This window comes from Choloepus didactylus, chromosome 7 (genome assembly GCF_015220235.1).
Source record: "Choloepus didactylus isolate mChoDid1 chromosome 7, mChoDid1.pri, whole genome shotgun sequence".
Lineage (NCBI taxonomy): Eukaryota > Metazoa > Chordata > Mammalia > Pilosa > Megalonychidae > Choloepus > Choloepus didactylus.
Genome location: NC_051313.1, coordinates 37,576,047 through 37,589,521, shown reverse-complemented (window position 1 = coordinate 37,589,521; position 13,475 = coordinate 37,576,047).

The window sequence follows — 13,475 nt, the reverse complement described above, 5'->3', positions numbered from 1 at the left end:
ACTACCTCATCTCATTCCTTATACTCCAGCCTCAAAGGCTTCCTTTCAGCCCCTCTTATATGCTATGCTCCTCTCACTGCCAAGCTCAGCATGCTTTCTCTTTCTTCTGTTTATGCTCTTCTCTGTCTTGCTCCCTTCCTTGTCTAGCTAATTCATGGTCATTCTCAGATCTCAGGTTAAACAACACTGAATCATAGCAGCCTTCCTTAATGCCCAATGATCTCCACTAACTCCACTAGCCACTGCTGCCTCCTCTGCACAAAGTTAACCTTGTTTTTAATTTCTTGGTTGATTTATTGATTATCAAAACAAATCTTCAAAGAGAAAGAGGAAATAAAGGTAAACAAGCAAATAAACTAAATAATGGTCTAGCTTAAATTCTAGGATATATCATGTATCCCTGAAAGTGGAAAGCAAGTAGGGCAGGGTTGGGAAAGAAGGAAAAGCTTGTTAATTCCTCATATATAAAAAGATATATTTAATGCATATTTTCTATGTGTTATTTTAAAATAAGAAAAACTATTTCAAATAAGTTGATAACAACTGTAATCTATTTCTCATGCAACCATATGCTTCCCCTAGTATTTATTCATTATTTTAGGATAAGAATTGAATAAGTATTAGTGCAAACCACATAGATTTTCTTATCACAGCTTCTGGACTCATATAAATGCACTTCAACCATGTTTGAACTCATCTGTATAATTCATAACAAATTAATATTTAATAAAATATTATTTATTCAGCAATTTTGTTTGAGGTAAAAAATCCTCTGTACTTTTTCAGAGCCAATTCAATGTATTTATCTCTTATTTTGTGGACTCTACAATATTAGAAAAATCTGCTGGAGGTCTTCTTTAGTTCCAGTTGTTTACTTAATCCACATGGGAAACATTCCAAATGTGAACTCAATTGTTCACCAAAAACAATATAGTAAGTGGTGCCAAATTGAAACAGAAACAAGCAATACATCTTATGTCAGGAACACATGTGGAAAGAGCAAAGGGAAATTATATACTTACCAAAATTAATAACAAACTTTATATTTTGGGAAGTAGTAAGACCACTAATAATCATACCATTGTACACAGAGTGCAAGTGAGAAACAGATGTTTTAAGTGAACATGCCTTATAGCTAAATCCACTAAGAATACATATATTAAAACAGACCATTGCTTCCCAACTGTTTATTGCTTTTCCAGATTCTGCTCACACCCTGCTGTTATAGCTGTCTTTATGAGTCAGAGCGAAAATATTCAAATGCTTTAATGCCCATTATGATAGCTTGCTGCTGACTCTATGTTACTTGAAATGCATCTTGATATGCAATTAATATGGTGTTCATGAGATATATTGGTCACCAAGAATAGCAGATTTTAAATTATTTTAATGCTTCTTCAACCCATCCTTAATATTATATAGATTTTATATATATTTTTGAAAGCGAGGACTATAACTTTTGCATTTTTATTTTAAGAACAATTCTCTTGCATTAGTGCTGCTTTAAACTCACTGTTCTCACAGATACTTCAGGATTCTTTGGTTCTGTATACTATATTAAAATTTTGTTACTCATATGAGGGGCTCTAAATTAAGTTAAGACCTTATATTATAATTCAATTTATGAAACACAAAGAAATTTCCAATATATAGTTCAGTCATCCTATTTTGGTCATGCCAGAGAAAATATTTCAAGATCGGTATGGATTCATAAGCAGTGCAATTAGCCAACTCTATAGAAACATCTGCTCTACTAAGTTAGGAACTGCACATCTGTACTTCTTCAAACATTTAGACTGTGGCAGAATTTCTGTGGAGTAAGATTCACCAGGTTTACATCAAAAAGCTTCATTAAAGAACATTGATTTTATTTCAGAATGTTCCTAATCATAGACTGTTATCGTTTTGCAATGTTGAAGGAGGTTAAATAGAGGAGACATTGCTGTTGGAAAAAAATAAATATATCAAATGTGTACTTTGCTAAATATACTTTAAAATTATATACTTTAATAAAGGTAAATATGATGGTCAAAATATTTGCTTTCATATAGGCAGATGGAAATACTCTGCATTTCTTGAGAAAAGCTTTGAGAGTGGACGGACAGATTATTAAATCTAACCAAAAGATTATAAAGAGATTAATCATCTGCCTAGGATTCTGAGGTTCATTGAGCATGTCTCCCCAGGGGATACGTGGAATGTAAGGATGCATTTACAGATGGTTATGTGGTTAAAAGAATCTTATTTGGGCAGCTAGAGCTGGAAGGCAGTGGTAAATCAGATTCAGAAACTGCAAATATGCTTGTCCTGGGTCTTCATGGATTATCAGTGCCCTAAAAAGAGCACAACAAGCCTTTTTTTGTTATTGTTTTGTGCACTTTGGCTGTGCAGATCAGTCATGCTGACTTATTCTATTATTTACTGATTTTTGCCATCTCACAACCAATTTGAGCTGACTGACAATTTTAAGAAAATCCTGTGATCAACTACTATCCCGTATTTTGCTGGCAATAATTTTATGCTCTCCGTATTTATATGAATTCAAAAGTGTAGAAAGTTGTACTCCAACCCAAATCCTATTTGCCCAATTAAAGTTAAGTGGTATATTTCTGTAGTAGTTTTCTGTAGTAGTGCATGATTTTAAATTATCTACTTGTATTTAAATTTCTGTTTTAAAATGCTTACTAGTTTAAAAGAGTTTGCTGAAATTTCAGACAAGGTGCCAAAGTGCTTACAGACATTTTTACTTACTATCTTCGTAGTTTTCTTTTCTCTAAGTTTGATGTACTTTAATCTGATTGTATATTACAAAACAAAAAAATGTAAAGGAATGAAATGAGTATCTAGCTTCAGCAATTAATAGACAGCACCGACTTTGAGTGTTTCTAATTGGATATATTTACAGACTTCAGATCATAAGAAAAAGTGGAAATATGGCTAAACATTCCTCCAATTAACATATGCAATGGCTTGAATACTCTATCAATTCCTTTATTAATCGATTTTGTTATAAGATGGGGTTTTAACTAAATAATGTTTTATTTCTAGTTTATTGTTCACTTTAGTACAATTTCTTACAAAACAGATTGGCTCAATTCCTTTTGCTTCTATTATACACCCATGAGAAAAACAACTGCAGAATCCATTTAGTCAATGAGGAGAAAAAGTTTATTTACATGCTGATGAATTATACGAAAATAATCAGGTTTGCATTTAATTATTTTTGGGAAATAGTAGTTAGCATTATCTCTTTGAAGCCTTTAAATTTCAGTAAATTGAAATAAATAGTTGCACAATACCTTACAGTATACCATTTGAATTTCCAGGATGATCCTCTAGTGTAACAGCATTTATTCTCAAATGACATAAGCAGTTACATAAGAGAAAACCTCTAACAGATTTTTTTGTAAGTCAGGTTTGTGGAGGTTTAATTTATATGTCATAATGTTCACCTTTTTTTTAATTTTGCAACTCTTCATTTTGCCAAATGAAGAGTCATATGTTCATCACGACAATCAAAATATAGACTATTTTCATAGCTCCCAAGAATTCCCACATGCCTCTTTTGTAGCCAGTCACCACCCCTGATGCCCACTGGCAACTACTGGTTTGTTTGCTCTTCCTACAGTTCCCCTTTTTGAGAATGTCATAAAATGGAATCACATGATAAATAGTCTTTTAAGTTGTTGCATGTATGTGGAGTCTATTGCATTTTTAATGAAAATTTTATTGTGGTAATATATATATATATATAACACAAAATTTCCCTTTTTAATCATTTTTCAAATGTAAAATTCAGTTATGCTTGTTACATTTGCAATATTTTGCTACCATCACCACTATCCATCACCAAAACTTTTTCTTCACTCCAGAATCTGTACCCATGAAGCATAATTCCCCATGTATCACCTTCCCAGTAGAATATTATTCTGCCAAAAAATAGGAATGAAATTCTGACATATGTTAAATCATGGATGAACCTTGAAGGCATCATGTTGAGTGAAATACACCAGACACAAAAGGAAAAATACTGTATGATTCCATTTATATGAATACCTAGAATATGAAAATTCATAGGGCTTATTCCTTTTTATCGTTGAGCAGCGGTGCATTTTAAAGATACATCACAGATTGTTTATCCATTTACTCATTGATGGGCATATGGATTGCTTCCAGTTTTTGACAATTATAAATAATTATTATAAATATTCATGTGCAAGATTGTATGTGGCTATGTTTTCATTTCCTTTGGCTAAATACCTAGGAACAGGATTGTTGAGATGGATGGTAAGTGCATATTTAACTGTGAAAATCTCCCAAACTGAAAAAGTGGTTGTACCGTCTCACATTCCCACATGGAATGCATGAAAGATTCAGTTCCTCTGCTTCCTCGTGAGCACTTGATATAGTTACTTAAAAAATTTTAGTCATGCTAATAGGCATGTAATAATTTCTTATTGTGATTTCAACTTTCATTCCCTTAATGACTAATAATGTTGAGCATCTTTTCATGTGTTTGTCACCCATATATCTTTGGTGAGGTGTCTGATCAAATCTTTTGGCTAATTATTTTCTTGGGAGGGTTGCTTGTCTTTTGAATTTTGAGTTGGAGAGTTCTTTATTTATTCTGGTTTCCAGTCCTCTATCTGATATGTTTTCTGCAAATGTTTTATATCTGTCTGTGGCTTGTGTTTTTAATTCTCCCAAAAAGGTCTTTCAAAAACCAGAAGTTTTCAATTTTGATATAAAGCGATTTTAATTTTTCTTTTTTGTGGATCATGCTTTGGTGTTGTATCTAAGAAATCTTTACCTGGTTCAAAGTCAAAAAGTTTTTTGTATGTTTTCCACTAGAAATTTTATAATTCTATCTATTATATTTAGGTCTGTAATCCATTTAGAGTAAATTTTTGTATATGTTAAAATGTATGTTAAAAATTCTTTTTTTTTTTTTTTTTAAATATAAATGCTCTATTTTTTTCCAGCACCATTTGTGAAATGACTATCCTTTCTCCTTGGCACCTTTGTCAAAAATCAATTGCCCTAAGTGTAGGTCAATTTATATACTCTCTATCTCTTCTTTTGATCTATGTTTCTACGCTTTTTCCAATACCATGATATCTTTCTGGATTACTGTAGCTTTATAGAAAATCTTGAAATCAGGTTCTTCCAACTTAATATTTTTTCCAAAAGTTGTTTTGGATCTTCAGTTCCTTTTCTTTTTTATCTAAATTTTAGAATTAGCTTGTTATATTCTACAAAATTCTTGTGAGAATTTGATTGCAGTTGCATTAAATGTAAAGAGAAATTTTACAGAAATTGACATCTTAACAATATTGAATAGTCCACTCAATGAACATGGTATCCTTCCCCATTTATTTGGAATGGCTTTGATTTCTCTCATAAATGTTTTGTAGTATATGCTTTTAAGAATAATATTTTAAAGTACTTCACATTTTGGGTGTTATTACAAATATGTTTTACTTTAATTTCTAAATATTTATTACTAGTTTATTAATATTCGATTAATTTTCCTATATTGACATTAAATTCTACAAACTTGCTAAACTCACTTTTTATTTCTAGTATATTTTTTGAGGATTGAGCTTTTCTATGTAGACAATTATGTCATCTGCTAATAATGATACTTTATTTTCCTTTTCCTATCTACATGCCCATTAATTCTTTTTCTTGCCTTCTTGCACTGGTTAGGACCTCTAGTATGTTGTTGAATAGAAGATGTGAGGTAAGACATTCTGATCCTGTCATTCTTTGACCTGTAAGCATGAGGTTAGCTCTAGGTTTTAAACAGATGCACTTTAGTCAGGATAAGGAATCACTATTTAATTCTTAGTTTTCTTAGCCTTATCTCTCTATCTATATCCATATATCCATATCCATTTCTATTACAATCTATCATCAATCAATCTATTTGTGAATCTATCCATCTATCTGTACTTAACGGATATTGAATTTTATCAAATGATTCTTTATCTATTGGGATGATTATGGTTTTCTTGGCAAGTCTTTTAATATGGTGTGTCACGTTGGTTGGTTTTTTGAATTTTAAACCAACTTGCATTCTCAGGATGCATCTCACTTAGTCACGAGGTATTATCCTTTTTATATATTTCTGGATTCAATTTGCATACATTTTATTGAGGATTTTGCATATATCTTCAAGTGAGATATTATTATATTCCCTTATTTTCTTGTAATGCTTTTTTTCTCCTGCTTGTGGGACCAGGATAATTTGGGCCTTATAAAATGAGTTTGAAATTGTCCTTCCCTTTCTGTTTCCTGGAACTATTAATTTGTTCCCTAAATCCTTGTTACTACATGCCAGTGAAGCTATATGAGCTTGGAGTTTTCTCTGTTGGAAGGTTTTTTAACTATGTTTTCAATTTCTTTAATAGAGGACTATGCAGAGTATGCATTTTTTTCTTGAGACAATTTTTAAGTAGTTTGTGTCTCAAGGAATTTTTCAGTTTTTTCTAAGTTTTTAATTTTGTTGGCATAAAGTTGTTATTATTCCATTATTATTTCTTTATTGTTAATAGGGTCTGTAATGAACTTCCTTCTTTATTTCTGACACTGTCTGTTTATATTTTCTCTTTTTCTTTATCAGTCTATTTAGAGGCTTATCATTTTATTAATCTTTTCAAAGAACCAGTTTCTGTTTTCATTGATTTTTCCCTATTGTTTTTATGTTGTTTTCAGTTTCACTATTTTCTGCTATTATCTTTATCATTTTCTTCTTTCTACTTGCTTTATATTTAATCTGCTATCTTTTTGTAGTTTCTTAAGGTGGAAGAGTAAATCATTGATTTGAGACTTTTCTTTTTTTCTAGTATAAGCATTTAATGCTATAAATTTCCCTCAAAACATTCTTTTAGCTGCATTTCACAAACATTGGTATGTTTTATTTTTATTTTCATTCAAACAAAGAAATTTTATAATTTTCCTTGAGACTTCGTATTGACCCATGAATTATTTCAAAGTCTGTTGTTTAAAATTCCAAACGTTTGGGGATTTTCCACAATTTTTATTGATTTCTAGTTTAATTCCAATGTGTCAGAAAACATAATTGGGATTATTTCAATTGTTTTGAATTTGTTGAAGCAGAAGTATAGACTGAATAATGCCCCATTTACATTAGGACAAAATGTCTTACAAAGGTTTGCTATGAATTCATTGAATGGATGGTCACATTTCTTCACTATTCATTGTGAGCAGGACTTTCTGCCGCACCCCTTTGATTGTAGGTTCAACCCTTTGACTTGCTTTGGCCAATGGAATATTAGAAAATATGATGCAAGCAAAAGCTGTAAAAAACACTTGCATATTTTTGCTTTTCTTCTTGTACCTCTGGAAGGTGCTGGAAGTTGCTGAAAAATGCAACTCATGTAATAGAGCTCAGTTTTCCCAGCTGAAGTCATGGAACCCAGCCTGCAGGTGTCTGCACACTCAAGAGTGAACTCAGCCAAGGTGAGAAGAACTGCCTAGCAGACCATGAAACATGGTTATTATTTTAAACTACTGAAATTTTAGGTGAATTGTTCTTTCTTATTTGCTTTGGCTTTACCCTTTCTTGCTTCTTTTACCATGAGAACATATCTGATCCATACAAGAAACATTACTGAGCTAGCCTGCTGGAGAATATGCAGAGTAGAGTCAATTAGATAGCAGAGTTCAGTAACCACAGCCACGGTCATCCTAGCCCACTTGACCCAAAGTTGACCTGAGACTCAGGAACAAGTTGAGCTTAGACTAGAACTTCCCAGCTGGCCCCAGCCTCAGTTGCTGATCTAAAGACCTATGAGCTAAGCAATTTGCTCTTGTTTTAAACTCATGAGATTTGGGGTGTTTTGTCACACAGCATTATTGTTCAATAGACAACTAATACACAAATCAGTAATCATTTGCTTCTTATTTTGAGAAGAACATGGAAAGAGGTCTACCTAACTTTTTAGATGACTTTGGTAGAACAGTGAAGAAGAAAAAGAAACAGCAGGGGTAATTGAATTGGTCTACTCATATCTTTCTCTTCTCTGTTCCTCCCAAAGTAGGAGAACATACATTACAGATTTTAGTGACTTGTATGGTTAGATAATGTAGCATTCACATTTTATTAAATCTTGCAACATCTTTAATTCATCATTTCTGATATTTGGAGTTTCAGTGTTTTCAGTATTTAATTAATAATGATTGTAATTCTTTTTCAGGCCCTTTTAGATATGATTTTTATTCTCCTAAGAAGCACATTCTTTTCATAGAAATGAGTCTGCAGTTTGATAATGAGAACCACTGGAAAAACAGGCCAGGCATGAAGTAATTTACCTATAGGCAATTATTCTGGGACAGAATTAAACAGAATTTAAAAAATTCTCACAATACAAAATGAGTTGCATCTCCCTATATTTGCATAAGAAGCATGAGGTCAAAATTTTCTTTTGATTAGATTCTTTGCACAAAAACTCTTTCTCCAGAAAATCTTAGCAAATGCCATAATACAAAAGATGGTTAGAATGGAGACACTGAGTTACAGAGAGGAACTATTGCATTTCATTTTTATATAATGATATTATTGATGATTGTAAGAACTTTTAACTTATTTGCATAAGAGAGAAACCTTTGGGGAAATGTAGGTTTACTCTAAAGATTGTATGAAAAGAATAACCCAGATTACATATTTGTGCTCTTTTTTATTGTATGAGAACAAAAAATAGAGATCAGAAAAAAAAAAAATTTCAGTCTCTTGAAAGGTTGCAATAACTGGCTTTTAGTGTCAAAGAGTCATGTTTGGGCAGATCCAATTAATTCTAAAATGTTGTATTAGGTTGATCTAATACCTGGCCTTTCTAAACTTTGTCCCTTATGTAAAGTCATTTTTATTTTGCATATGCAAAGTTTTTGGAAAAGCCGAGTTTTCTTCTGAAGAGCAATAGTTTTGTGTGGATTATTCTGCTTAGAAACATTTTTGCAGACTTACTGAGTGAGCACAGCAGTAAGCATCAGGGGTGATGTGTTCAGTGTTAAAGGTGAGGATTATATAGTGAAACAGATGAACTTCAAAGGAAGGTGTAATTAAGATTAAGTTGCAAGACTTGGTTTTGAATCACAGTTCAGGTACTTACTAACTGTATGACCTTGGGAGATTTACTTAACATCTCTAATTCTTCATTTGTCTAATGTGAATATGCATATAATGATAACCAATATCATAAGATTGATCTCAAGGCTTAACATGGCAGTATTCAAATGCCTTTCCTGAATTAAGAGTGGGGTGGTTGGGATGGTGGTATACTGATACTTTAGGAGCCTGGGTGGGCAAGAGAGTTTCCTTGATTGTGGGGTGTGGAATAACCATGGGAATCAAGAGTAGAAGCCACAATTAGGGACAGGAAATAGAAACCTGTGTGAAATACTAACAATAATATTAATAGAAATAGTTTCATTTATCAAATGTTGACAATATGCCACAAACTGTTAAGTGAGACACATGAATTTTCTCATTTAATCCTCACAAAAATCTCATAAGGCAGATGAGATGTTCGAATGAGCAAACTGAACAAGAAAGATGAAGTAATCCCAAAGCCATGGAATTTGAACCCAAGTAGACTGTGTCTAGAATCAATGCCTTAACCGTGTTCTTTTGTCTTCATATAAATCCAGAGAGATTTAGACATAGAAGAAAAGCCCGAGGTCTTAGCGATGTCTGCAACTGCAATTATCAAGAGTTATCAAATCAAGCAGGCTCAGGATTTTGTATAGGAGAAAAATCCATTTGCTTAATCAATTGTTTGTTCAACATGTATTTATTTTTTTCTATAGGCTAGGAAAAAGAGCTGGAGTGGGGAGGGGGGTCAGAAAAGGCCCATGCCCTCATGGAATTTACATTCTAGTAGAGGAGAGACACTGAAAATTAAGTAGGTAGTTTCATTTGTGAGAGAATTAATTAGTAAAAATAAAATAAAGCAGAGTAAGGGAATAGAGAGTGGCTACTTCAAAAAGTGTGGTAAAAAGCGAGGCTTCTCTGAAGAGATTGACATTTGATCTGAAACCTGTAGTATGAGAGGGACCCATTTATTTAAAGAGTTGGGAGAATCCTTTAACAGGGTATAGCAAGTGTGAAAGCTCTGGTGTGAGAACAGGCAATGTGGAAGAGACATGGGGATGGAAGAGAAGGTTGGAAAGTAGCACAGGGGTGAAGAGTAGGCAGGGATGGTAAATTAGCTCCTGTTCGTGCCCTAGAGATGTTCCTGGTGAGACACTTTTGCAGAGCCTTAGAGCCAGGCTCCTTTTTATGGTGGCCATGAATGGAAGCTTCTACCATAGATAGTTAGGGGGGAGATGTTTAAGTGCTGAGATATTTGGGAAGGCTGCCATAATCTCACCCCTTGCTTGTGTCTAGCTCAAAGTATGCCATCAAAAATCATGTCTTCACTTTTTCCCATGCTTTACTTACTCACTTTCTTTCTTACTTACTTTCTTACTTATTTATTTATTTAAAACATAGTGCTTGCTTCCAAAAACCTTTATTATCCATAGGAAAATGAGACTGGTATTAAATTTAAGTTGTTACTGATTAGGTGTGGGATGCTGGGCAAGTCATTTAAATTCTTTCAGTCTTAGTTTCCTGATCTGAAAAATGGAGGGGGGCAAGATTGCATTAACTGATATTTAAAGTCCTTTCACTACTTCACTTCCATTTTCCATGTTTTTATGATCTAGATGGATAACCCAATTTACCTCCATAAGATTCACTTATATTTTTCTCTACAAAAAATATTATTTAAGAATATTTAAAGCCTGAAGCTCTCAAGGTAGTGCCACAAAGTTGATACACAAATAGTGCACATAAGTCATTGATTGTGATCTTCACACACACATAAGTTTTCTTTTACCATAAACAACCTTTAAGACATACTTTTATGATGGAAAGCAAGCTATACCCAAAGGCACCTGATAGCCTGTGATATGTTAACTACTTTTACTTCTTCCTCAATGTGAAGTAGGCTTACGGGCTGTCCCCGCATGCATTGTTCCACTTACCTACTATTCAATTGTTGACTTGCTATTAACAAGCTCTGGTTGATGAAGAACCCTGTCTTCATGCAGAGACATTAAATTGTACAATTTCTATCACAGGGAATTAAACCTGCCACCTTCACTAAATTAAGGATTAAGCACAGCTTTCAAAGTGAGTTCCTATTGATTAGCTAAAGGATTTATTTTGGGTAGACGTAATAGTCACTTTTAATGGAAGTGTCAGGATAGTCTGTTGAACAACAGGTAACCCATGAGATACTAATTTGAAGCTTGGATTTTTAAGGAGGAGAGCTTTGGTTTATTGGGAATTGAAGAAAACACACTGCCCAGCTGCCATGTCACATCCTGAACCCAGGAGTGTCTTCTTGGGAGTGAAATGTATTTCTGAAATGTTAACAGTTGTTTGAATTGATTTAGCTCTATAGGAAATCTGTTGGCATCCTGTGCAGTTGCTAAACAGTGTGATGTTTTGCCAGGCCTGGACCTTTAGGGAATTTTCTAGTGAAAGTGTGCTGTGATTTTTACATAGCTGAAGTCTACCATCCATTTATTTCAACTTGAGCTCTATTCACTTGAAGACAATAAGGTTAATAAATTTTACGTTGGTTATGTTATCTGTATATATCACAAGTGACCATATTTACCTAGTCCTCAATCAGCAAATCAGGTTGGAACTTTCATGGAGAAATCAAAAGAATTTGGAATTTGGATAAGTCTTCTCTGTGAATAACTTCGCCCTCCCCCACCCCCTTTTTCCCAAGAGTTGGCCACATTGATTTATTTCACATCCAGCTAATCTCAGCTTTGTTCTGGAGAGAAATAGAATGTGAAAATTTGGATTAAAAAATTAAGGACTACAACTTTATGACAGCACTATCTGATGTTCCATAAGCACCAAAGAAGTATTTATTTACTATCTATTTACCAGTCAAATGCCCCTAAAATATTTTTTAAAAAACACTCTACAAGAGAAATAACTTAAAAGGCCAACAGCAAATACTTCTAAATTTAGGAATCATGTGCTTTATGTATTGTGATCCTTACAAAGTAAGACCATTCTGTGGGGAAAAGGACACATTTTAGAATATGAAAAACAGGTAACTGTAGAGGTCACTAAATGAGACGTTACTTATTCAAATGTACAGATTTTTAAAATATTTGCAAAAGTAGAACATATGCATCTAAACAATACAAAAATGAGCAGCGCATAGAAAGTAGCAGGTCCCTTCTAATTTAACTCCCAGAAATAGTTACTATTAATAGTTCTATACATATTGTTTCACTTTTTTTCACACATGCTAACATTTTTCATTATTATTGCTAAGTATAAACCAAATTAATATTTTATTTGATACATTTTCAAGATGAATGGAAGCTACAGAAATAATAGGAATTATTTTTTGTATTTAAGACTTCCTATTAGTTGGTATGTTCTTGAAGATCAGGGACTATGGACTTTTTCAAACACTTCAACTGGCAAATGTGCTGGCACTAAGTCATTAAATGAAAAAAACAAACAAACAAACTAATCTATAGAACAACATGATTCTGAGAATGGTGGCAGCAGCACAGTTTTGAATCTCCTTAAATCCCTTCATCAAAACAAGAAAATGTGATAGATAAAAAATATCAAAATCCCTAGACAATGCTTATAACAAAATTAAGTGACAAAATACTCCCTACAATCTCCAAAATTACCAGCAGCTACGAGGTCTGTAGTGTCTGTGCTAGAAAAAACAGGGCATTTGACAGAGCTGAGAACACCAAAATAGCCAACTGGCATTCATGGACATGCCAAGCAGACTAACTAGAGAACAGAAGCTAGAATGCGGAGAAGTTTTGTACTACCTAACAGTGATTGCATAGGAGGGGCTTTTGGTGACATCAGAAGGGGCTGGTGAAGTATAGCTGTATATATTATGTCCTGACGAAAGCCATATTCTTTAATGCAATCTTGTGGGGGCAGACATATTAGTGTTGATTAGGTTGGAATCTTTGGATTGAGTGTTTCCATGGAGATGTGATTCAATCAACTGTGAATGAAACATTTGGATAATTTCCATGGCGATATGGACCCTGCCCAGTCAGGGTGGGTCTTGATTATATCACTGGAGCCATATAAAAGAGTTCACAAACAGAAGGACTTTGCTGCAGCTGAGAGAGACATTTTGGAGATGGCAGTTGAAAGCAGACTTCTGCTAGCCCAGAGTTTGCTCCGGAGAAGCTATGAGAGATGAAGCCCAGAGTTTGTCCCGGGATATGCTAAGACAGGATCCCCAGGCACTTAGAGAGAAATGCCCTGGGAGATATAATCAAGAATGCACAGGAGTTGAGAGAAGAGCTGGAATATAACCCAGGATCAGCAGATGCCAGCCACATGCCTTCCGAGCTAACAGAGGTTTTCTGGATGCCAATGGCCTTTTTCC